The sequence below is a fragment of the Petaurus breviceps genome, unplaced genomic scaffold, assembly GCF_028583685.1.
Source record: "Petaurus breviceps papuanus isolate PSGF00001 unplaced genomic scaffold, PetGlider_PUasm1.0 91133, whole genome shotgun sequence".
Classification (NCBI taxonomy): Eukaryota; Metazoa; Chordata; class Mammalia; order Diprotodontia; family Petauridae; genus Petaurus; species Petaurus breviceps.
In genome coordinates this window covers 4,161,726-4,188,161 of record NW_027187419.1, presented here as the reverse complement: position 1 = coordinate 4,188,161, position 26,436 = coordinate 4,161,726, and the positions used below count along the sequence as shown (strand labels likewise).

At 37.1% G+C, this 26,436-nt stretch overlaps 3 pseudogenes; 1 reads left to right on the top strand and 2 right to left on the bottom strand.

Moving 5' to 3' along the window:
* The window catches only part of LOC138154755 (NXPE family member 1-like), a 34,825-nt pseudogene extending 18,451 nt beyond the window's left edge, over positions 1-16,374 (bottom strand).
* LOC138154808 (NXPE family member 4-like) overlaps positions 1-26,436 on the top strand; it is a 362,284-nt pseudogene that overhangs the window by 78,820 nt on the left and 257,028 nt on the right.
* Positions 16,881-26,436, bottom strand: part of LOC138154754 (NXPE family member 1-like) — a 21,000-nt pseudogene continuing 11,444 nt past the window's right edge.

Below are 26,436 nucleotides of genomic sequence, written 5' to 3'. Positions count from 1 at the left end.
GTCCAATACTCTATCCACCCTGCCACCAGCTGCCTTATAAAGCACCATCATGAAGGCACTTTGAAAAATCCAATGATAGGTGATGGGAAATGAACAACTTGGTAGAAATACAAGAATGAATTAATGTTCATGCGTATTTGGTTAATTTATGTTCTTGTCTTTTATTGGTGAAACACGAGAATTGACATTATGAACAAGTGTTGCATTCATTGAGATCTTTAGTTTAACGGTGAATGTATTTTCTGCTCAAGTGGATGATAATCTGGGCTTGGCCCCTTTGAACATCATTCTTTTCTATGTGATATGCAATCAATATTAAATCTGCCATTATCCTGTATACCTCACTTTCCCTGATGTAAAAAATCAGAGTAGTCATCAAAAGTATCTACTCTGAGAGGGAATAGCATAGAAGTAAATGTTTTCAGTTTAGATTTAAACCAATTTTCATCTAAGTTCTACTAAAGCCCTTCTAAGCATCACTACAACCTAAGAATCCCCACCATTTACCACTTTTAATTTTTACAAAATAGAAGCCCTTACTATCTAGACATTCATCCTGCATCGATACTGTTGCTGTCAATGAATTCATCCTTCTTAGTCTGCACAGCGTCAATGAGAAAGTTGTAATTAATGACTAACTTTGCTTTTCCCTTATGTGCAAGCATCTAAAATTGTGCCTGATGAGCTCAGAATTTCTTTGAATTTGTTTTCTAGCATGAGTTTCAGGGTAAGTCAAAATCTCCCTCACTTTACTCAATACAATTTTCTACTAAGTCATGTACAAAAAGCATCTTTGTGAAACAAATCTTATTTTTTCCAGCACCTTCCAGGATAAAATCTGAGATTTATCTCATAGACAAAATCTCAACACTGCTACAAGTTTTTATTTAGTCATTAACATGATGTTAAAATGAATCATTGATCGATCTATTTTCACAGATTCTGCACCTACTTTTTTCAGTTATTTTACTAGGCCTTTGAGATGCAAAGACAAAAATGAAATAATCTCTTTCCCCGAGGAATGTATAATCTAATAAGTGACTATGGTTCACAATTGTAAAACAGCCTTTCTTTGATCATTTCACTATACCTGTTTATATGGAAAGAACATGAGTGAAGGTTATTATTGTTCCATCCCTCTAAGATTTTTAGTAATTTCAGTCTTTTCCCCTAATTTTTATATATTTCTCACTTTTTGTCTCACTCCCCTTTGAAGGTAATTTTTATAAGATTTGGAATTCAAGGCATTTCAGTCTTCCCTCATGCTGGGCATAGTTCTCCAGTCTCAGTCTTTGCCCCAAGTGACTTCTGAAGGGATAGAACTGGCCCCAGTTGGATGCTGAGCACTTTATCTCAGGCTTAGAGGATCACCTCAGAACTACATGGATATATGTCTTACCTTTGTTCCCTATTAGGAGACTGAGTGTTCTAGGCCTGTCTCTAATAACTATAGATTATAGGGAAGGCACTAATTTGCATGGGTAGAATGAGTTTCTATACCTGGGAATTTCCTATGCCAATGAAATCAACAACCCAGTCCTTATCTATATCCCCATCACAATTGTTTGATATTGGTTAAAAAAATAGTATAAATTTCTGGAGGGGAAGACCTCCTTATTTGTCCCTGTCACTTATTTTGCAGAAACTACTTTAATGGAATTCCATTCCCATAAGCTCTCTGACTGCTCCTATTTTTCAACCTTCACCATAATATTGAGCTTTTTCTCAAAGTATTAATTTTTTTCTTTTATTTAATTAGTTTTCAATAACCCCTCTTTTTTTCCTTTTCTTCCCTCTCAGTTAAGTGGTTAGTTTAACACCCCCTCCCCACACTTTCTCCCCCCAGTTCCTTTTGCTTTTTAGGTATTTTCCTCTGACATCTTTTTCTAATTTCTTTTACTTTGTTCATTTCACTAATTTTCTTTTCCTTCCTGTGTATTTTGCCATTTTAATCTCTGGTTTATTGTCTATATTGGTATTTATTCCTTCTTTGGTCTTTTTCTGTTTCTTGTGGAGTTAAAGTTTTTGAATTAAGGTATTTGAGCTCCCTCTTCCAAGTAGTGTCAGCTAATTTTTTTTTGTCTCTTTTTATTAATTAATTAATTGATTTCTTTTTGGTCTTCAACATTCATTTCAACAAGATTTTGAGTTACAAATTTTCTCCCCTCCCTGTACCCCAAGATGGCAGGCATCCTGATTACCCCTTCATCTGATCTGTCCTCTTTCTGTTACTACCACCACTTACTCTTATCCCATTCCACTTCTATTTTCTTGCAGGGCAAGATAGATTTCTATACCCCATTTACTGTTTACTTTATTTCCCAGTTGCATGTAAAAATAGTTTTTAGCATTTGTTTTTAAAACTTTGAGTTCCACATCATCTCCCTTCTTCCCTCCCCATCCACCCTCATTGAGAAGGCAAGCTATTCTATATAGGTTATACATGGGTAGTTATGCATGATATTTCCATAATAGTTATGTTGTGAAAAACTAACTATATTTCCCTCCATCTTACCCCACGCCCATGTATTCTATTCTCTCCTTTGACCCTGCTCCCCTCAAAAGTGTTTGCTTCTGATTACTCAGTCCCTCCATATGCCCTCCCTTCTATCATCCCTTCCCCTCTTGCCCTCTTCCCCCCTATTTTCCTATAGGGTAGGATTGATTTCCATGCCCAATTGATTGTGAATGTTATTCCCTCCTTAAGCCAAATCTGATGGGAGTAAGGTTCACTCATTCTCTCTCATCTCCCCTTGCCTTCCCCACCACTGTAAAAGATTTTTCTTGCCTCTTTTATGTGAAATAATTTATCCCATTCTACCTTTCCATTTTTCCTTTGCCCAGTATATTCCTCTCTCTCACTCCTTAATTTTATTTTTTACATATCATCCCTTTCATATTCAACTCACCCTTTGCCCAGGGCATATATACATATGTATATATATGTATATGTGTGTATATATGTATGTGTGTATATATGCTTTTATATGTATAATTGTATATATGTGTGTTTATATCTATACACACATACATATATGCACATATACATAAATGTATATGTATAAGTATGTGTATATATATATGTATATACATATTCCCTCCAACTACCTTAATATTGAGAAAGGTCTCATGAGTTACAAATATCATTTTTCCACATAAGAATGTAACCAGTTCAACTTTAAAAAGTTCCTTATGATTTCTCTTTCCTGTTTACCTTTTTATGCTTCTCTTGATTCTAGTATTTGAAAGTCAAATTTTCTATTCAGCTCTGGTCTTTTCATCAGGAATTCTTGAAGTTTCTCTGTCTCATTGAATATTCATTTTTTCCCCTGAAGAATTATAATCAGTTCTGATGATCAGGTGATTCTTGGTTTTAATCCAAGTTCCTTTCACTTCTGAATTATCATAGTCCAAGACCTTCAATCCCTTAATATAGAAACTGCTAAATCTTGTGTTATCCAGAGTGTGTTTCCACAATACTTTAATTGTTTCTTTGTGACAGCTTACACTCTTTTGTCCTTGAGTGGGGAACTCTTGAATTTGGCTATACTATTCCAAGGAGTTTTCTTCTTGGGATATCTTTCCTGGGGTGATTGGTAGAGACTTTAAATTTTTATTTTACCCTCTGGTTCTAGAATATCAGGGCAGTTTTCCTTTTTTTTTTGACCATGGCTTTCAGGTAGTCCAATAACTTTTAAATGATCTCTCCTGGATTTATTGTCCAGATCAGTTGTTTTACCAATGAGATATTTGGCATTGTTTTCTATTTTTTCATTCTTTTGGTTTTGTTTTTAAATTTCTTGATTTCTCATAAAGTCAATAGCTTCCATTTTCTCCATTCCAATTTTTAAGGAATTATTTTCTTCAGTGAGTTTCTGGGTGGCCAGGTGGTTCAGTGAGTAAGAGCACCGGCCCCAGTGTCAGGATGACCTGGGGATAGGATCCAGGCTCAGATACTTAGCACCACCCAGAAATAACTGGCTGTGTAACTTTGAGCAAGTTACTTAACCCCAATTGCTTAAAAAAAAAGTAAGTTGAGTTTTTGGATCTCCTTTTCCATTTGGCCAAATCTGTTTTTTTAGTACATTCTTCTCCTCATCAGTTCTTCGGGCCTCTTTAGCCATTTGATTTAGTTTATTTTTGAAGGTGTTCTCTTCTTTAGTATTTTGGGAGGTCTCCTTCAGTAAGCTGTTGACTTGCTTTCCATGATTTTCTTGCATCACTCTCATTTCTCTTCCCAATATTTTCAACTACTCTTGAGTTTCAAAATCCCTTTTGAGATTTTCAATGGCCTATGAACAATTCATGTTGTTTCCTTCTTCTGAGTGTGTATTTTGATCTTCTTGGTCACCAAAGTAAGATTCTAGAGTCAGAGTATTTTTTTTCTGGTATTTGCTTATTTTCTAAGCCAATTATTTCACTTTTTAACTCTTTGTTAAGGTAAAGCTCTGCTTCTGGTGTTGAGGGTATACTGTCCCAAGCTTCAGAGATTTTGCATAGCTGTTTTCAGAGATACTTCAGACAGAGAAAGAACTTGAATTGTCTACCTCTACTCTTTTTTTTGGAGGGCAATTGGGGTTAAGTGACTTTCCCAAAGTCACACAGCTAGTAAGTGTGTCAAGTTTCTGAGGTCTGATTTACACTCAGGTCCTCCTGACTCCAGGGCCAGTGCTCTATTCACTGCATCACCTAGCCACCCCATATCTCAACTCTTAAAAGCAAATATAAAAAAACAAACCAACAACAACCCAAGAGCCAGATTGAGTCACAAGTGAGTTCTATCAAGCATTTGAAGAACAATTGCAATATTGAACAGTTTGCCAAAAACAGTTTAAAAAAGAATTTCACTAAATTTCTTCTATGATACAAATACAGTCTTCATATCTAAAATGGGGTTGTCAAAATTGAAAGAGAAAATAATAGAACAACATGTCTAATACAAATTATGGCAATTTAAAAAATTGTTAATATGAAAGCAGTAACAGCATATCATAAAGATTATATATTTTGACTGCAGTGATTTTTAATAAGATCTATTTTGAGAAATTTTTTTTAAAAAAGTATCTTTAAAAAGGTGAATTGATAAGTTCCAGGGAGTGGGTAGAATTGCCTAAATTTTTCTTCAAATTCTATGGTATAGGATAGAATTTAACGGTTTTTCTCCCCCTTTACTGGTTCCTCAAGATTGTTGGCTTCTGTTTGTTCTTCCCCCCCTAAAAAAGTCTGGAAAAAGGAACATTTCAAAGAGAGCATAGAGAATCTGTTGGTCTAAACATCATGAAACAGTTTTAGTCAGAAGATGTTTTCTCCTCCATATTTTCTATGGAAATAAGAAGTAATCAAATTTCAATGAGGGCTTATTTGCAGTTTGAAGTCTTCGAATGATACAGGGGAATATTTTTCCAGAAAGTCTTGAATTTATAGGCACACTTTTTGCAAGAGACAATGGAACTGCACGTTTTTGTTGGAGTGCATATATGCAATAAGATTTTTAAAAGGTGGTGTGTGCTTTGAGAAATGAAAATGCATTTTTAAGAGTTTAAATAACTTATGAATGAAGAGGAATATAAACACCACTTACTTCCACCTCTTCAAGAGAAGTAAAAAAAAAATAAATTATTCTTGTCTGTTTTTCTCTAGTGTCCACCTGTGAAACTGTTCTTGTTGAATCTATAATTTTTACATAGAGTAAAAATCTGTGAGTGGAGGAAAAAGGTTAGGTGTGATATTTTATCTGCAACCTGTGTCATTTTATTTCTAATAGGATCAACTCACTATTTAAAATGTGAATATGTTATTAAAAGTGTAGAATAGTGTCAATATGTACAGATATGTATATATTTATGGACAAGCTTATCCCAAAGAAGAGATAGAGTTACACACTTCCTCTCTAGTATGCAGATGTGGTTTTATATGGGTATGCAACATTGTATGTAATATCAGACTTTTTTTTAAAGCAATCGCGGTTAAGTAACTTGCTGAAGGTTACATGGCCAGTTATTTCTGGGTCTGGTGCTGAGTATTTGAGCCCAGATTTGATCCCCAGGTCATCCCGACATTGGAGCCTTACTCCTCTCACTCTCTGAGCCACCTGGCCACCCTGATATCAGACTGTTTTTAATGTCATTGGCTTTACTGAATTTTTTCCTTCTTTTTCTTCCTCCCTTTTTATCTTCTTTGTTGTAAGGGAAAACACTCTTAAGTGAGGAAAGGGAATGAATATAGAAAGTAATGCAGATATATAAAAACAAAATATATCAATAAAAGAATTTCTTTATAAATGGACTCAATACATGCCAGAATAAATTCAACTGAGCAAAAATTAATAGATAACAAAAAACTGAGTAACGAACTCAGAACAAAGTAGAAAGAAAAAAAAAACCAAAAAGCAATTTTTTTTCACATTTGTCTTTACTGTTAGAACCTCTCAACCCCACACAAACTCCTGGGTAGAAGTCACCCTCGTAACAAGTATGTATAGTCCAGAAAAATAGATCAACATATTGCCCATGTCTGAGAATCTATATCTCATTCTGTATCTCTAGTCCATTGGACTAATCAGTCTTTTAAAATCCGTATTGTTTGTTGTTTTATTTATAATTGAAAAAAAAAACCTGGAAGCAATCTGTATGCTCAATAATAGGAGAATAGCTAAGTTGTGACAAGTTCCCATAATATAAGCAAATATGGTCAAGAACAAGCAATATCGTATAATGAATAGAGTGCTAGATTTGAAGTAGAAGGAGCCTAGTTTAACTCCGACTCTGCCAGTTACTACTAGTACAACCTTTGCAAGTCACTTAATGTCTCATTTCCTCATGTATCTATGAATTACAATAATATCTAACATTTATAAAATGGTTTAAGGTCTGCAAAGTGTTTTATATATGCTTTTTTTTTTTTTGCTCCTCACAGAACTCCGTAAAATTCGTGTTATTTTTCTCCCCTTTTACAGATGAGGAAATTGAAATTGAGTGAGGTATGCAACGAAATCTGGAAAAACCCTTATGAAATGATCTAAAATGTGTGTGTGTGTGTGGAGCAAAACTAAAGGAATAGACAACAACCATGAAAGAAGGAATGTTGATGGAAATGAAAACAATCCCATTGAAAACTTAGAAAGTGTAATGGTAAAGTTGCTATGATATTTTATTCATTGAAATTAATTTAAATGTAAATAGTTACAAGACAAGTATAATTAGTAGTATTGCTCTTCAATATTAAGTTTGTAAGTTATTTGATTAAGTAGAACACTTCTCAATCCAACCCTTCTAGAATTTTGTTATAATTTTTTTTTGTGGATTTTTTTCATTCTCTGAAAATGCAGCATTTACCTACTTTTTTTTTTTGCAAAGACAGAAGACATGTAATAGTTTTGAATCCCAAAGTGAATAACCACCTTGCCAAATTATTCCCTAAATGAAACTAAGGAAAATAAGAAAGTAAAGGATCACCCATTACTTTTCCTGAAACAAATGAATACCTGATACACCAGTACACACACATTTAGGCAACAGACACCCTTACACATGTATCAGAAGACATGCGATATGCCCAGATTTAATATTCAAAGTTTTCAATGTATCTTTTCACCTGAGGGACAGTATCAAGTATTTTAGACTGATAGAAATGTGATTGCTGTCCTATTGCAAAACATTTGGTGTGCTGTTCTCAAGCTCGAAACCTTTTCTGATCCTGGTAAATAAGCTCCCATCACTAAGAAGTCCCCTTCCCTTCTCAAGAATGTATTGGTCCCTTAAAACTCTAACCTATCATTCAAAATCTTTCATTGAATCCAAATCACTACTCCAGCTTTGTCTATGAAGCTTAAATGAAGACCACAAATTTATCAGAATTCTCTCACATCTCTCCATTTGGCTGAGAGCTTCATCCATGCCTGTGGAAATGTAAAAGAGCCTCTTTCATTTTCCCTTTGGGATCCTTTCTCAGTAAAGTAGAGAACTTCTTCTTCCATAAAACCACCTAAATCCTGGATATTTGTAGGGGTCCCTGAGTAACCAACACTACATTTCAATAAAACGACCCAGATGTAGGCTTAATCTTGAACAGTGCACAGAATTCCCTCTGTGGTGTAATCAAATCCTTTAGGCTGCAATCTAAATCACTTATTTGGGTGGATCTTGTGTTCTTGCTCTCTGTTTCAAGATGTTATTCCTCAAACTTATGTTCTAGTCGCTTCCCCCTGTCTTACTGCCAACACATACGTCCTGGAGAGCTAGGGTCACTGGATATTATAGAAATCAAGAATATTAAAGAAAGATGATTTCCCACATGACTGGTCAATAAAGGAATCAGTAACATTGTATATTTATGACATATCTCCTATTCCAAAAGGGCATGTAGGGCCTCATACTTTCCTATTGTCCCGCCACCATGACACACCATCTTACCATCTTATTTTCTGCTAGACACATATCTACAGGAATTCCTTATTAGGTATATTTGGTCTTCTCATAGTACTTGAAAAGACACCTTCCTGGTGATGTTGTCCCCAGTCCCTTGGCATATGTAGTTTAGGAACATATTAATCTGATTTCCAACAACATTATTAGGGGGGTGCAGGATTCTAGAGTCATAGGCAATGGTCATGTCCCAGGCATCAATGAAACCCACATTGAGATCCCAGAAAATGTCCCTCATAATAAGGTACTGAATATAGCCATGAAAATCACCAAATCGCTCAGCCTCAGTGTCCATTTCCCTAATGTTTTCTGCCTTCAGGATAACTCTGGTCTCTGGACTTCTTAGCCATAACCTCAGAATTGCCCTTTGGATATTGATAACTCTTCGGATGTAGAGGTCGACTGGGAATAATCTGAAATGTTGTCCAAGGGTGATGACTATGACTGTGTTTCTGTCTCCTGCTACTCCATCAATTTCATGGGTAATATAGTCATTATCTTTTACTGAGTACAGACTCTCAGTGAAAAATGGATGTCCATGTTTTTTCCATTGAATATGAATATGTCTTTCTGTGTCCAGAAGTATGTACTTCTTATATGGTGCCCTTCCATGGAAATCAAAATGCTTCAGTGCTGATGGGGGGGAAAATGATAACATCTTTGAAGGAAAGAAAACAATCTCAGCACTTTTCAGTACAGGTCAAACTCATTACCTCACTCTTAATATAATTAGTAATTAGAGAAAAGATTTTGCCTCACATGATATAGTCACTCTCCCCCCAATTAAATTTTATATAGCTACATATGAAAGGAAAGGAAATTAATATTTTCTCCTGAAAAATATAAGAAGTACTTTCAAAAATTCCCCCCATCCCTGCAAAGGTCAAGAAAATGAAACAAAAATATTCCCACAGAAATTCTATTATTAAAAAAAATAAATTCTGGCAACTTACTTTTCACAATATTGGGGAAGTATTCTATCCACTGGCGTAGGGTAGAATCTCCCATGAAGTAAATGAGTTTTCCTTTCAAACAACCCTTGATTACAGTCAGATTACTTAGTTGAGTTAGTTTGCAAAATTCTGGATTCCATTTTCCTTGCAAAGCGTAACCACTGGGAATAGGGGACTTCATTCCGATTTGGCATTTCTCTCTCACTGTTTCAGCACCTGATAAATTTCAGTGCATTCAGAAATAGTCTATCAGAGCAATCTTCCTCACTACCACAATTACCAAAATATTCAACCAGATTGATGTCATCTCTCAATAATCTGAGTAATATGGGTTCAAGCAATGCTCCAAGAATACTGATATTAATGTGCCACCCAAAGGATGGCCTTAACAGATTTTCCAAGTCTGTTTTCAGAAATATATATATTTTTTTGCTTTTTTTGGGAGGGCAATTGGGGTTAAATGACTTGCCCACATTCAGAAGGCTAATATGTGTGCCAAATATGAGAGGCAGGATTTGAACTCAGGTCCTCCTGACTCCAGTGCCCGTGCTGTATTCACTGTGCCATCTAGCCACCCCCCTTTTCAGGAATCTTAAGACTTCTGTAAAATACCTATTTGGAAGAAGATGAAGGCACTAATGCTATTTTAAAATATTCATTTTGAATGTTTTCTAATAATGGATAGTGGTTTTCTCTACTCCATCTGTACTCCTTCACCTAATCTGCCTTGTGACCCAGTTCCTTCACATATCTGATGGCTTTTAAGCTAGAAGATCAATATGATTATGAAATATCACAAAGTTACTTGGGTCCCTAAGGATGGAACTGCTGAGACTGGCATCATTAGAATGGTATTTCAAAGAAGAGAGCTAACCCAAAAAGAAAATGGAATAAAACCCAAAGCATTGTTGCCCTGTGGTTTAAAGAACCACCAGCAAAGGTAGTCTTCTGCCTTGCCTTCTTTTTCCCTGTCCTCACACCACCAGGCACCAAGACCCTTTCAGAGGCAGTAAGATGGAAGAGTAGAATGGCTGCTGACACTGCTTAGAGGAGCTGGGAGTGACCCACTATAATTCTCCAGTGAGATGGAGGGCCACTTTGACTTACCATCTGCCTTGCCCATGAGTCCTGAAGTATTATAGATCTTACAATATGCCCTACAACTTCAGACCTCCAGGCCTCCAGGGCACTAACATCTGATCTGCCCACACAATGTGCCTCTGTGTCTATCTTCCCAACCTTTGGACACCTGGGGATTCCAGGATTTTCCATACACTCTACAGCTGACTTCTCTAAGACATATTGTTTCTCCCAATTAAAATGTGGGCTCCTTGAGAGCTAGGACTATCTTATCTTTTCTATGTGTATCCTTAGGAATTAGCAAAAGGCTTGGCATATTTGGAAGTTTTTCTATTCATTCCAAACATGGATTAGTTTCCATTGTGGAAAGAAAAAGATGTGCCTTTCATGATATTTGGGTAGAAGTACATATCAGAAAACCAAAAGCCATAGAAAACAAAAAGGAAAGAAACAATGAAAAGAAAAGTGAAATCACCTCTCCTTCAGTTTTTCGATTCAGATGAGTACCAGGTAATTGGTATTGATGAGGAAAAGATGTCACTAGATACTCTTTATGATGACTCTAATGCCTTCTTCATATAAAGAAAGTCAAGAAAAATCAGAAATCACAGAGAAAGTCATTTGGAGAGAAGAGGGTAAAAAAGCATGGACAAACCCAAGCCTTACAATCTAAAGAGAGAATCAAGAATAGTTCTAGCACCAGGCTTCCTGATTCATGATTTTTGAAAGACTCGTGACTGTACCCTCACTTGGCAATGAATCTTTCCTATAAAAAGTTAATCTATCTGGTATCCTGACCTCAGAAGAAATGAAGACATGGAGTGATTTGTTCTATTTACAAAATATCAATTACATTATAAAAATAAAAGATTGGAAGATCCTATTATTAGAGTTACCAAATACTCAGCAATTAAGAATATAATTTCATAAATTATAAGAGACTTTATTTCATTATTTAAATTATTATATGCTGCAAATAAGAGAGTATGTTAAGGGAGAATCAGAGAAGAGTGCTCATATGGTTCTAATTCAAAGAAACAGCTCATGTTTATGTAATGTTTTGCAATTTTCCAATTGATACTTAGATCCTGACTAAGGCCTAAATTTTAAAAAATAAAAAAATGCTTGGGATCTGAATGATTAATTAGGACACAACTACACAACTTTATTAAAGATTTTAAATATATTGGCAGAAGGAAAGTAAGGAAGCTAAAGAAAGAGTCCTCAAATGTGGAAGAAATCCTTGTGGTCTGAGTTGGGTAGTAGCTCTGATTTCCTCAGAATAAGGATAATTGGATCATAGATTTGAAACTAGAAGGATCTTTAGAGGTCATTTATTCCAACCCTCTTCTTTCAGAGATAGGGAAGCTAATGCTTATAGAAATTTATTCTTTTTCATGGACTAATGGCTCAGGCATGAGATTTGAGGTCAGGAAACATGAGTTCAAAACCCACTTTGAGTGTTTACCAACTATATGACCCTAGACAACTCATGTTACTTTCCTGTTCTTCAGTTTCCCCATGTTTATAATTGGATGGTTTAACTCAATGACCTCTTAAGGTCACCTCCATTTCTAATATTATGATTCTTTGAGCAGAGTGGCAGAGTGTAGGTATGTGGATCCATATTCTCTGATATAAAATCCAGCATTCTTTCTACTGTATCAGCTTGAAAAAAGGATGCAAAATTCATCAAAAAAATTTTATAAAGAGAAAAAAAGTAAGAAAAGAAATATATTGAAGATTAGTATCCACATACCCAGAAGTATCAGGTATACACAGGATGAACTCAGGATGGGACATAATTTTAACTACTTCTCTACCCAAAATTTTCAATCCAATTTCAGGAATATTTTCTTCATGGAAATAGAGTTTATATTTTTATATTATGTATCACTTTTAAAATAGTATTGACTTTACAAGGTTTTTCCATGTTGGTCAATTGGTTGATCCAACAACAAAAAATGCATTTCTGTTACATAATGTGAGTGAGATTTCTACTTGTCATTAAAGCCCATGATTTAAGAATGCATTTCCAGAAAAATGCCAACTTCATCAACTCACAATTTGAGATGGCTCCACCAGAAATCTAAAAAGGAAATCTATTTCTCAGTCTGACTCCATCATAGATTCCTTCAAATGGTACCAGAGCAGGATGACTGGTCAGATGGGAATAACTCCTCTACAGATTGAAAGGGGTCAAATTAACATGTACACACCCATGCATATCTAATTAAGAAGAAAAACTAGTTGAAACTTAGATTGAAAACCTTTCTTATCATAGGAATTCTATTTTTTTCTTTTTTTGATGCCCAAGGAATCTGACACTTATCACACTTCCTCTGACATGCCCCAGGGGGAGTTACCTGGTCATGACACAGGCAGATTACAGTTGAATGAGGGTGAGTGACTTCTATAGAGTTATTGAGCATGACCCACAAGAGAGCAGAGAAGAGCAGACTTACTGTTACACTGGGAGACCGTGATGGGTTCAAAGCCTCTTATAATTTCAACACCGACGTTGGACCTTGAAGAAACAACAACACAAGTTAATCTACCATCAACCTGGATGCAACATGCAGAACTACAATATGAAAACAAAACCCCAGTATTTTGTGCCTAAATTTCTGCAGTTTGGTTCTTTTCTCAACAGCTAGGTGATGCAGTAGATGGAGCATGGGACCTGGACTGAAGAAGACCTGAATTAAAATCCATCTTCAGACCTTTACTAACTTTGTGAGCCTGAGCAAGTCACTCCTCTCTGCCTCAGTTTCCTCAACTGTAAAATGGGGATAATAATTGCATCTGTCTCCTAGGTTGGTGTGAGGCTCAAATGAGAGAATATTTGTAAAAAAATTTCTCACTACAGTGCCCATGACATCTTTAATAACTACTTAATTTTCTTCCTTCCATCCTGTGCTACCTTTAAGCTAGAGAAGTTATGTGGTAGAGAGGAAAAAAGGAATTCAGTTTCTACCTCAGACATATATCAGCTAAATGACCATGAAAAAGTCACAGTCTCTCAGTGACCCAGGAAAATCTCTAAGACCATAAAGGAGTTGCTGATATACAGATATGCATAGGTAGACAGAGAAGTCACAGGACTGGGCAGGAAAACATTTTAATAAACCAAAGAGAACATTGAGATTAACTGAAGGACATTTTCAATCAAATGTTCTAGGTTGGCGTTTCTGATCTTTCTCCCACCCCCACTTCTGGGCTCCATAATTTCTTGACTGAATCAGCTTTTAACTGGCAATTCAATCTGTCAATTACTATAGGCAAAAGTGGAGGAAAAAGATATTCATTGGAATGAAGTCCATTAAAACTGATCCTATAAGTCACTATTAATGATATCTAGGTGATACAATGAATAAAGTGCCAATTATAGAGGAAGAAAGACCTGAATTCAAAACTAGCCTCAGATTCTAATATTCTCTGTGACTTGGGGTAAGTCTTAAACTCTGTGTGCTTCAGTTTCTTCATCTGTAAAATGGGAATAAATCTAACACCTATTGCCTAGGTTTGTGGTTAGGATACAATTAAATATTTGTAATGCACCATATAAATGTTAGGTATTGTTGCTCCATCCATCACCCTATATGATACAGGTTGCTTTACTTGGGCTTCTCCTTTCATGGATTGAATTCAAACAAATATAATATGACTAATTTGGATGACCTAGGTAAAAGAGTCTTATGTGTATGAATATGGTTCAAACCTAAAGTCTTCTCATTAACCCCACTGTATATTTGAAAGTCTACTTACTTTTGTAAAAGATTTTTCTCCTTTATACTAAGATAAGAAACTCCACTACTCCTGGCTGTCATATGGGTCAGTGCATCACAGGACACTTGTGGAGGCTTCACACAGTAGAAGGCTTCTTGGTCTCGGTGGTTCAGGTACTGGCACAGTTCAGCACTTTTGTCTACAACCAGACTGCATTTACTGAAGACCTGAGAAGTGCCCTTGGCAAACTGGCCTGTGAAAATCACTTTATCATAGGCCTTTTTCCTTGCTCTCCAGAGGGCAGACACCCCTTCACTGGGGTGCATGAGCAGAAGAGATACAGACACTTTACCTGCCCAGAATAAGGTAAAACTGACAAGGTAGGTGCATTTGTGAAATCTGTCACCTCTCCCAAAACTCCTGCTTTCAGATCTGGGGAAGAAATCCTGGGTCTTAAGAAATCTCCTCCATATTCTTTTCTGTGCCCCAAGTAGTCTCTCACCTCCAGGAGAATATCTAGGCGATCCCCTGTGCAGTAGGTGGTCTTAGGATTGATGATTTTCACCACACTGTGGGCTGCACTTGTGGTGGTGCTGACATGAGAGAATGGTCTGTATGGGATCTGATGATCCAGCTGCTCTATGATTTTTCTAATTCTCAGATCAGTCTCTGTGGGTTCTTTGGCTGTGCTGACTGGTGCTTCAGGGCAAGAAGACTTGTTGCAAGTGTCCGAGCAATGAGAAGAGGTCGAAAGAATGAAGACAGAAGGAAACTGCAGTAATGAAAAAATGACACATTGTGTGGATATTGCACAAAACACATTCCTGGTTTGTAACCAGTATTTCTTTTCAGTTTATATATATGAGATGAGATTAGATTTCAGAGCTGGAAGAAAAAGGCGTTTTGTTTTTTACCATCCAAGGTGTGTCCAGTGTCTACTGGTGACTTACAAATCCTTAGGAAGCAAATTGTACTTATATGTGAGAAATAGGTATTGGATTTGTGAGTTTTTGTATATGAGGTAGTCTCAGGTGAGGAAACTCCTTTTACCAATGTAAACTGAGATCTTCTCTGCAACTTATAATATTAGAGTCACCTAAAATACTGAGTGATTAAAGTGACTAGCCCAGGGTCACACAGCTAATGTATGTCAGATGTGGACTCGACCCACTCGTCTTGGCTTTGAGGATGGCTCTCTATCCACTAAGCCACTTTGCCTCTCCTATATGTATTATATATATATATATATATATATATATATATATGCACATGTGTAGTTATATATGTATCTATATATGTATACACATGTATAGATACTTCTTTTGAAGACTAGTAGTTCACAGTATTTTTGTACACTTATCTACGAGTTTTGAATTACTTTTTTTGTTTGTGATTATTATGTTCTTATAAATACATTTTTAAGAGAGAAGAGTAAATGAAACTTGAAAATGTAGGTAAAAGTCAATAATAAATAGCAATCAGATATAAGAAGAGAGAGCCAAAATTCTGCAGTATGCATTCCATTGTTTACACAAGCAACCACTTGTGCTTACCCATGGAAGTAGACATGTGAAAAAAAAAGTCAATAAATAAATAAAATAATAAATATTTAAGTTGGGATATAGTATACAAGGTATATTCCAAAGGTGAGGATAGGTCATTTCAGGGATGGTCTGGATCCACCTCAAAGTGGCTCTGGGGTAGTCCTGCCAAGAAACGATATATTTGTGCCTTTGGACAATCCCAGGCTTCCCTGTGGTCAGAAATAAATTAGTCAAATAAGCTATTTTTTCTTATGCAGAAATTAATTTAGAATTTGGTCTATCCTGGAGTCTGTAACACTATTAAACTCTTCCAGAAATGTCCCAGAAGTCTGGGTTGGATCTGAGGCAAATACAATCTGCTCAAATCTCTTGGTTGCTTGCAGAGCTGTGGACAAAATTCAAGGACAGAATCACTGGCCAATATTGGGGCATGGGTAGGGATTTTGAGTTATTTGTTTAGGTAACCGGTATTCTTCTGTGCAAGCTATGGCAGTAATTTTGATTTGTCTTGGGGTAATGGTCAATACTAAAAGAGAAAACAATTTCTACCTTTGAGAAGTTTTCTGAAGCCATCAAAGTGATATACGCAGCTAACACCAACATCAGCAACAGCAGTATTTTACAAGTAGTCATAGACATAGCCATGGCATGTCCTATGAGAAATGATCAGGAGAGAAGGGTGGACACCAAGGGGGAAGAATATCCTTTCATGATCATTTGCCCTCATTTTCAGATGTCCTGCCACATCCTGAGCTTCATTTCTTCACAGCTGCTTAGAGTCCTTCTTGACCACTGGCTCTTTGACACTAGTTTTACATCATCAGTTGGATTTATTGAAGAAGGAAACAGGAAATTAAAAAAGTTGTAGATGCTCAAAGAACCAGGTCAAACTCTTCAAAGAATCTGCTTTCTTGTTTCCTCTTCCATTTCCCCAGATAAAAATTATCATCCTTCAACTCCAAAAGACTCATGATTGAAAGTGTTATCCACAGGCAGAAAAAGAACAATGGAGTCTGAATGCAGATCCAAGCATAATATTTGCTCTCTCTCTTTCTGTATGTTTCTTATTTCTCTTGGTTCCTCCCCTTGGATTTAATTTTTCTTTACAACATGACTAATATTTACATGAAAAAAAAATTGTCTTTTCAGTTTTATTTGCCTGACAAAGAACAAAGTATGGGAGACATTGAACAAATGGGTACAGAAGGTCAAGACAGATTTTTTTTAATCTACATGAATAGCACTGGAACTGTTTATCTGTTCTTTTCTTATCCTAATGGCTTGCCCTCCTTTACCAGAAATTTGCTAAATTATATGTCTTAGGTATGCTGTTGCACATAAGTGTTCACTCATAATATTTTGCAGGCAATTAACACCCACAAACTAGAAAAAGGTTCTCTTCTGAGGATTTAAGCAACACAGGTGATATTCCTAGGCAACCAGTCCTAGCCAGAACTTGTAGGCTGCTTCTGATTGCCCCATCAATAAAAATCTGTTGGATTTTATACCCTTGTATCCAAAAGAAAATATGGAAGTTAAGCATAGGTTAAACAAACCCTAGTCATTTCAGTTTGGGTAGGTCACGATAAGCACATGGGTTAGGAGCATTCTGTTTGAATCTGAGGCTATAACTAATAGAGAGTATAGCCATTCTGTCTCTAACCACATGTGACTTCCTTCTTAAAAAAAAAAACAGGGCCAAATCTGGGGGCAGCTAGGTGGTGCAGTGAATAGAGCACAGGGCCTGGAGTCAGGATGACTTGAGTTTGTATCTGGCCTCAGATCCTTAACACTTACTAGCCGTGCGACCTTAGGCAAGTCACTTAACCCCAATTGCCTTGCCTTTCCCCCTCAAGAAAAAAGGAAAAAAGGGGGGGGGATCTAATTAGGCTGCAACAGAAGTTCAGTTTGTTAGAGTCTTTAAAGTTAACTGAATTTTACTCTACTGGGTCTAATTCATTTTGTAATTAACGAACAGAAAATATAGTAATGTCTACAACCCTTCAATCCTCCTCACATGTTGCTGAACAAAGCTAGAAAAAAATAACAAAACTATTGACTGAATATGCTATAAACTTATGTTATTTAACGTCACATGGGCTGTCATTATGGCAAAGCAGTTCTTCAATAAATTCCCTATCCTACTCACCACAGCAGCTTTTCCACAACTTTCCATCCCTCCTGAAAACTAACTTCCCTTTCCCCTACCATGTCAGCTGAGACCTTGCCTCATTTTTCACTGAAAAAAACTTGAGTCCACTCACCTCTGTTAACTTCCTCATCATCTCTCACCACTCTGATGCCTTCAGCCACTTCCTCATCCTTCATTCCTGTCTGACATTAAGAGGAAGGCTTTCTCTTAGCCAAGACAAACCCCTCTATATGTACAAGTGATGCCATTCCACTACATCTTCCCTAGTAGATTGCCTTCTCAATCTTGATGACTGTCACTAATCTCCAATCTCTCCTTGTCTATTGCCTGCTTCCCAACTGCTTGCAAATAGGCCAGTGACTCCCCCATCTTCCAAAAACCTTCACTTGATCTATCCATCTATGCTAGCTGTCATCCTAAATTTCTCCTTCATTTTGTGGCTAAACTCCTCAAGAAGGCTTCTCTCCCTCTCATTCTCTTAACTTTCTGAAGTCTGACTTCCCATCTCATCATTCAATTGAAACTTCTTTCTCCAAAGTTACCAATGAAGTCTTAATTTTCAGGTTTAATGGACTTTTCTCCGTCCTCATTCCTCTTGACCTCTCTGTAGCCTTTGACACTGTCAGTCATCCTCTTCCCTTCCTCTCCAGGTTTTCCCAACCCTGTTTTCTTCTGGCTCTCCTACTTCCTGTCTGACCACTCCTTGGTCTCCTTTGTGGGACCTTCATCCAGGTCACACCCACCAAGCAGTTCTGTCTTGGGTCATCTTCTCTTCAGCCTTTTTCTATTTCACAGGAATTTCAATGGCTTTAATCATCATCTGTCAGTAGATGATTCTTAGGTGTCTTTATATCCAACCTCAACTTCTCTCCTGATTTACCTACCGAACATGTCCAACTGGATGTCCCATAGACATTACAAAGTCAGCATGTCCAAAGTGGAATTTATAATCTCTCCCAAACCCTCCTGTCTTCCTGCCTTCCCATTACTGTTAAGGTACTACCATCCTTCTAATCTCCCATCACAAGCTAGATGTCATCTTTGACTTCTCACAGTCTCTCATCTCCCATATCCAATCTGTTGTCAAGTCCTGTCACTTTTACTTTGGAACACTTTTGTATATTTTCTCTTCTCTCTTCTGACATGCTGACTCCTCCTGCCATGGAACAGACCCTCATCATCTCCTTCCTAGACAACTGAATAGGTTGCTGTGTTTTTTCTCCCTGCCACAAGTCTTTCCCAACTCCACTCCATTACCCACTAAACCAGGGGTGGGGAACCTGTGGCCTTGAGACCACATGTGGCCCTCTCAGTCCTCAAGTACAATCGCTTGACCGAATACGAACTTCACAGAGGAAATCCCTTTAATAAAAGTATCTGTTCTGTAAAACTAGGACTTAGGCAAAGGGTTGCACTTGACGCCCTAGAGGGCTACATTCGGCCTTGAGGTGTCAGGTTCCCCACCCCTGCACTAAGCTGTCAAAAAGATCATCCTAACGTTCAGGTCAGATCATGGCCCCTCTTTCCTCTACAAAAAAACTTCCTCAACAAATAATTGTTGTTTTCTTTCACCTTTAGAATCAAACATAATATACTCAGTTTGGTTTTCAAAGCCCTTTGTAACTTCCTCCCTTCCTACATTTCCAATTCTCTTCTATCTCATTGCCCTGTACACACTGATCCAGTGACCCTGGACTCCTTGCTTTTCCTCATGTATGCCAATCCATCTCTCACCTCTGACATTTTCCTTGGCAGACCCCTAGTAGTTTCCATTTCCTTCTCCAGTTCAGCTCATTTTACAGATGAGGCAAACAGGGTTAAGTGACTTTCCCAGGGTCACACAACCAGTATGTGTCAGAGGCCAGGTTTCAATTTAGGAAGATGACCCTTCCTGACTCCAGATGTGGTACTCTACCCCATGGATCACCTATCTTCCTTACTGGCACAGAAGTGCTTGATAAATATTTATCGGCAGACTTAGCGACTTTTTTTGTGGCCTCTCCGTATTGCTGGTGCTCAGCACACTACCTAGCATGTGGTAGTTGATAAATATTTATTGACTTGACTTGAATCTGACAGTATTACATGATCTCTCTGATTTTATAAACCAGAATGGTTGGATATATTATTTATTTCAAAGAATAAGCCTTTATGAAATGCCTACTGTGTGCCAGGCCCTTTGCTGGGCTCTAGGGATACCATACAATCAATGAAACACTCCTTATTGCAGGTTTATATTCTAATAGAGATAAGTACCTAAATAAGTATAACCAGAATAAATAAAAATGAATACTAAATAATTAACCTCAGGATAGGTTGGTAAGAAGGCACTAGCAGTTGGGTGGGGAAGGACAAGCATCATGTAGAAGGTGGTACTTGAAGGTGGAGATGAGGATGGAGAGCATTCCAGGTATAGGGGATACCCAGCAGAAAGCCATAGAGTACTGAGACAGAGAGTCACATGTAAGGAACAGAGAAAAGTCACATTTGGCTGGATTTTAGCCTGAAGGAAGGAGACAGAGCAGCCAGAATCAGGGAACAGGAGAAAAGCACTGAAATTTATCTCCTTTATCTATGTGCACCTAATGAAGAGTTTTCTGAGTATTTCCTTGGGGCTTCAGAATCCTGCCTTCGTCTGTGCTACACATAATGCTTAATTTAGAGGTATAAAGTAAAGAGGGAGGATCATTTCCCATGCCACCCTGTGGTCCAGTCCATGGTTCTGAGGGCCAGATTTGCTATTTCCTTAGTGAAGTTTCATTCTTTTTTAGACAATAGGAATTCATTAAGGCTAAGCCCTATGGTAGTTAAGGTTTATGATTAAAGGAAATATAAGACATAGTTCTTGTCCTTTGTGAACTTACAGTTTACTTGAGTGTGTCTGCTACAAGGAGTAGTTGGAGAATGTTATGAGACAGTGTGTAAAAAAGTACCAAAATGTGTTATGCAAACAGTAATCAGACACATAACATTTGTGTATGACTTTAAATCATTCAGTTCATTTGCATTTCTCTTCTCACATGGGAGCCTACTGCTGGCCACATATGGCTGTATCCTATTCAATTTGCCCTTCAATAGGATATTTGCTTCTTTTATTTAATCTGTGACTTTATTTTTCCCTTTGACATCAGCACCAGAGAGGTCCATTGACCTCTCTGGATTCTGGAAACTCTGTCTTCAACTTGTTGTGGATTTGGAAAGGAACATCTACCTTCAGTGGCAAAGACATGGGTACCCTTTGGTTGGCTCGCATAGCTATTCAGCAAAAGAGGAGTACCTCACTTGTGTCATCGACAGAGTAGCAGGGGACAGAAACACCATTCTTGTCTTTTCTCTTGGCCAGCACTTTAGATTCTTCCCCATTGATATCTTTATTTGAACAGCCAACAATGTTCATAAGGCCATTGAACACTTATTCCTGAGAAGCCCAGACACCAAAGTGATCCTTAAGGGTGAAAATACCAGGTGAATTAATAGTGATCCTGATCGAGTTAGTGACTTTCATGGCTATATTCAGTCTCTGGTTTTGAAAGACATCTACCAGGATCTCAGTGTGGGTGTCATTGATGCCTGGGACATGACCGTTGCCTGTGGCACTAATGATGTCCATCCACCTGATTATGTGATTGGGAATCAGATTAACATATTCTTAAACTGCTATCTTTGAGGCAACTATGTGGCATAGTGAATAGAGCCCTGCTCCTGGAGTCAGGAAGACCTGAGTTCAAATCTGACCTCAGACACTTAATACACACACACACACAATAGCCGTGGGACCTTGGGTAAGTCACTTAACCCCTATTGCCCTCCAAAAAAAACCCATATTCTTAAACTCTATTTGCTAGGAAAGATACCAAATGCCAGTTGTCCATGAACAACAGATTATTACTGCTGTAGAGTCACTTATATAATGTCAAATCCACAGTATCCTGCCTCTTTGGAAGATGCCTAAAATCAGTCATATCCAAATGAAAAGAAGAATAATAAAATATTAAAAATTACGACCTAAGAGTACCTAAATACAGTCATGTTCTCTTTCACAATAAAATAAAAAAATAACAACAAAATTCTTCAATGACTATCACGTGATGAATGATTATAGTATATTATAAACTTCTTGGAAGCAGGGAGTCTTTCATATTACCCATTGTAGATTTCTCAGTACCTTTCATAATGATTTCTACATAGAGGATACTTACATGTAATTAATTAATAATTGTAATTATAATTAATCTGTCTGATAAATTTGAAGGTCAGATTTTCTTAGATAACTATCTATAATTTATCTTGTTAAATAAAATTCACCCTATTCCAACTGTGATTGAAAGCTTCTTGGAATTTGAAAACTAGCTAGAAACCACACAGAAAACTCAATTTAATCATGCTAATAACTCTTAGGAAATACTTTGGGCTGATCTATATTTATATACCTAAATAAAAGGAGGAGCAGGAAGGTTGATGTTAGGGAAGAAAGGTAGTTTAACAAAACAAAGGAGATAGAAACAGAAAAAAAAGACGACACAAAGAATTGAAGGCAATTAATTCAACATCTCATAAAGAAGCAGAAAGCAAGTAAGGCTGGGGAGGAGAACTGAAGAATATGGAAAGTGGTAGATGGAGGAAAAAGACTGAAGCATTGTGAATGATCCTATGAAAATAAACTGTGTGGGAATGGAGGCACTTGGGTTTTTTGTTTGTTTGTTTTGTTTTGATTTTAGCTTAGCAACCATGACCCTTTTATTGGCCCAGTTGTTCCAGGTTTGGATCTTGAGTAAATACAGAAATTTAGTGACCCCATGGACCAATATTTTTTTGTGAGGGATTGACTGTGGTGTGCAGGCTGAACTGGATCAGACTGCAAGACTGGTGGGTCCAACTGGCAAGGGGGAAGATCAGCTGGCACATGAGGAGGAGGAGGGGTCAGAAGAGGAGATACCTCAAGTACTTCCATGGGGATAGGGTTGAGGCCTGTATGGGTATCCCCTCAGGGGGAGGGCCTGTAGAGGAGGCACCTCAGCAAGACTGGTGGTTGGGACCTGGGTAGGGGTTACCTCGAGGAGATGAGGCTATGGTGGAAGATGCAGGGTAGGAGATGTGGACAGTGAAGGAGGCAGGAAAAAAGTGGTGTTGGACTAGAGGAAAAGGGAACGGAAACCAAGGGGAAAAGGATTGGGGAACAGCAAGAGGGGCTTGAGGAGCTGCCTTGGTGAGACCATGAATGTGACTTGTAGCTCACGGGCGTGCTCGCTGATTCCTGTGGGCCTGCGGGGCTGTCCTAAGCGGGAGGTTAGCTTCTCTGTGTCATTTCGTGGGTTCTGCAGCTCTCAAGTTTGTTTATACTCCCCTTTTTACATGGATTGGGGAAGGTTGAAGCCAGAGCTGCTTGCATGTCCTGCTTCTACTCCTCCCCCTAGCCATGTTCTATGCAATAAGATTTTTAAAAGGTGGTGTGTGCTTTGAGAAACGAAAATGAATTTTTAAGAGTTTAAATACCTTACAAATGAAGAGGAATATAAACACCACTAACTTCCGCCTCTTCAAGACAAGTGAAAGATAAGTTTCTTAAGTCTGTTTTCTCCAGTGTCCACCTTTGAAATTGTTTTGGTTGAATCCATAATCATTACATAGAGAAAAAATCTGTGAATGGAGGGAAAAGTTTACTTGTCATATTTTGTCTGAAACTTGTGTCATATTTTATTTCTAATAGGATCAACTCACTATTTGAAATGTGAATATCTGTTATTAAAATTGTAGAATAGTGTCGACATGTACAGATATGTATATATTTATGGACAAGTTTATCCCAAAGAAGAGATAGAGTTACACCCTCTCTACTATGCAGAAGTGCTTTTATATGGGTATGGAACATAGTATATAATTTTAGACTGTTTTTAATGTGAGTGGTTTTTACTGAATTTTTTTTCCTTCTTTTTCTTCCTCTTTTTTTTGTTCTTTGTTGTAAGGGAAAACTCTCTTAGGTGAGGAAAAGGAACAAATATAGAAAGTAATGCAGATATATAAAAACAAAATATATCAATAAAAGAATTTCCTTAAAAAATGGACTCAATACATGCCAGAAGAATTTCAATTGAGCAAAAATGAATAGGAAACAAAAATAAAATTGAGAAACAAACTCAGAACAAAGAAGAACTTAAAAAAAAAACAAAAAGCTATTTTTTTCACATTTGTACCTATCGCTAGAGACTCTCAACAAATACAAACTCCCCAGTAAATGTCACCGTCATAAAAAGCATGTGTAGTGCAGAAAAATAAATCAACATATTGCCCATGTCTGAGAATCTATATCTCATTCTGTATCTCTAGACCATTGGACTCATCAGTCTTTTAAAGTCACTATTATTTGTTGTTTTATTTATAATTGCAAAAAACTGGAAGCAACCTACATATTCAATAATAGGAGAGTAGCAAACCTGTGACAAGTTCACTTAATATAAGGGAATCTTATTATTATTTTTTAATATTGTGTTTATTTTTAGTTTGCATCATTCATTTCCACAAGATTTTGAGTTACAAATTTTCTCCCCATCTTTCCCCTGCCCACCATCCCAAAACAGCAATCCCACTGAATACTCCCTCCCCCAATCTGCTCTCTTCTATATCCTCCCCCATACTCCCTCTGACTTTCCAGTATGGCAAGATGGATCTCTATGCCCCAGTGCCTGTATATCTTATTGTATATCTTATTTCCTTGTTACATGTAAAATTATATATATATATATATATATATGTGTGTGTGTGTGTGTGTGTGTGTGTGCGTGTGTGTGTGTTTTAAATATTTTATTTTAAAACTTTTAATTCTAGATTCTTTTCCTTCCTCCCTTCTCACTCACCCTGGGAAGATAAGCAATTCAATATAGGTTATACATGTGTAGCTATGCAAAACATTTCCATAGTGGATATATTGTGAAAGACTGACTATATTTCCCTCCATTCTATCCCACCCCAGACTTGTTCTATTTTCTACTTTGCTCCTATCCCTTTACAAAAGTGAATGCTTCCAACTTCCCTCCCCCCCAGCCTGCCCTGCCTTCCATCATCCCCCCTCTCATTCCCTTCCCCCCTCTTCTCCTATAGGGTGAGATATCCTACTTAGTGTGTATGTCATTCCTTCCCTAAGCCAAATTCAATGATAATAAGGTCGACTCATTCCCTTTTGCCTTCCTGTTCTTCCCCTCCATTGTAATAGTTTTCCATTGCCTCTTCTATAAGTGATAATTTACCCCATTCTGTATCTCCCTATCTCCTCTCATTATATTCCTCTCTTACGTCTCAATTTCACCTTTTAAGTATCATCCCTTCCTATTCAATTGGTCCTGTGCCCTATGTCTATGTATACCTGTACACATATATACACACACTCATATATGTATTCATACACCCATATACCCTCCTATATAGACATATATATGTATATGTGTATATATATATCAATTTATGTTCAAATTTTTTTCTTTTTTTGATTTTTGGAGGGCAATTGGTGTTAAGTGACTTGCCCAAGGTCACACAGCTAGTTTGTTTGTTTGTGTGTGTTTGTGTGTGTGTTAAGTGTCTGAGGCCGGATTTGAACTCAGGTCCTCTTGACTCCAGGGTCGGTGCTCTATTTACTGTACCACCTAGACTCCCCTAAGGGAATATTATTATATACTTAAGAGCAAGCAATGTGATATAATGAATAGAATGCTGGATTTGAAGTTTGAGGACCCTAGTTTAAACTGACTCTGCCACTTACTACTAATACAACCTTTGCAAATCATTTAATGTCTCATTTCCTCATGTATCTATGAATTAGAATGATATCTAACATTTAGAAAATGGTTTAAGGTATGCAATTTGTTTGCTATATGTTCTTTTGGTCCTCACAAAACTCATTATTCTCCCCATTTTATGGATGAGGAAGTTGAAACTGAATGAGGTCTGCATAGAAAACTGGAAAGACCTTTATGAAATAATCCAAATGAGTGTGTGTGTGTGTGTGTGTGTGTGTGTGTGTGCGAAGAAAAAGTAAAGGAATAGACAACAAGCATAAAAGAAAGAATGTTGATGAAAATGACAAATAATCCCAGTGAACACTTAGAAAGAATGACTATAAAGTTGCTATGATATTTTATTCATTGAAATTCCTTTAAATGTAGTTACAAGGAAAGTTTTACTAGTCATATTGCTGTACAATATTAAGTTTGTCAGTCATTTGATTAAGAAAAACACTTTTCTCAGTCTAACCCTTCTAGAATTTTATTATGATTTTTGTATTGTGATTTTTTTCTGTTCCTTGAAAATGCAGTATTTACCTACTTTTTCTTGCAAAGACAGAAGGCATGTAAAACTTTTGAATCCCAAAGTATGCCACCACCTTGCCAAGTTATTCCCTAACTGAAATTAAGAAAAGTAAGAAAGTAAAGGATGACCCATTAATGTTCGCAAAACAAAGGAATCCCTGATTCACCAGTACAAAGACATTTAGGCAATAACCTTACACATATATCAAAGGCCATGCACATATGCCCGGATTTAATATTCAAAGTTTTCAATGTAAC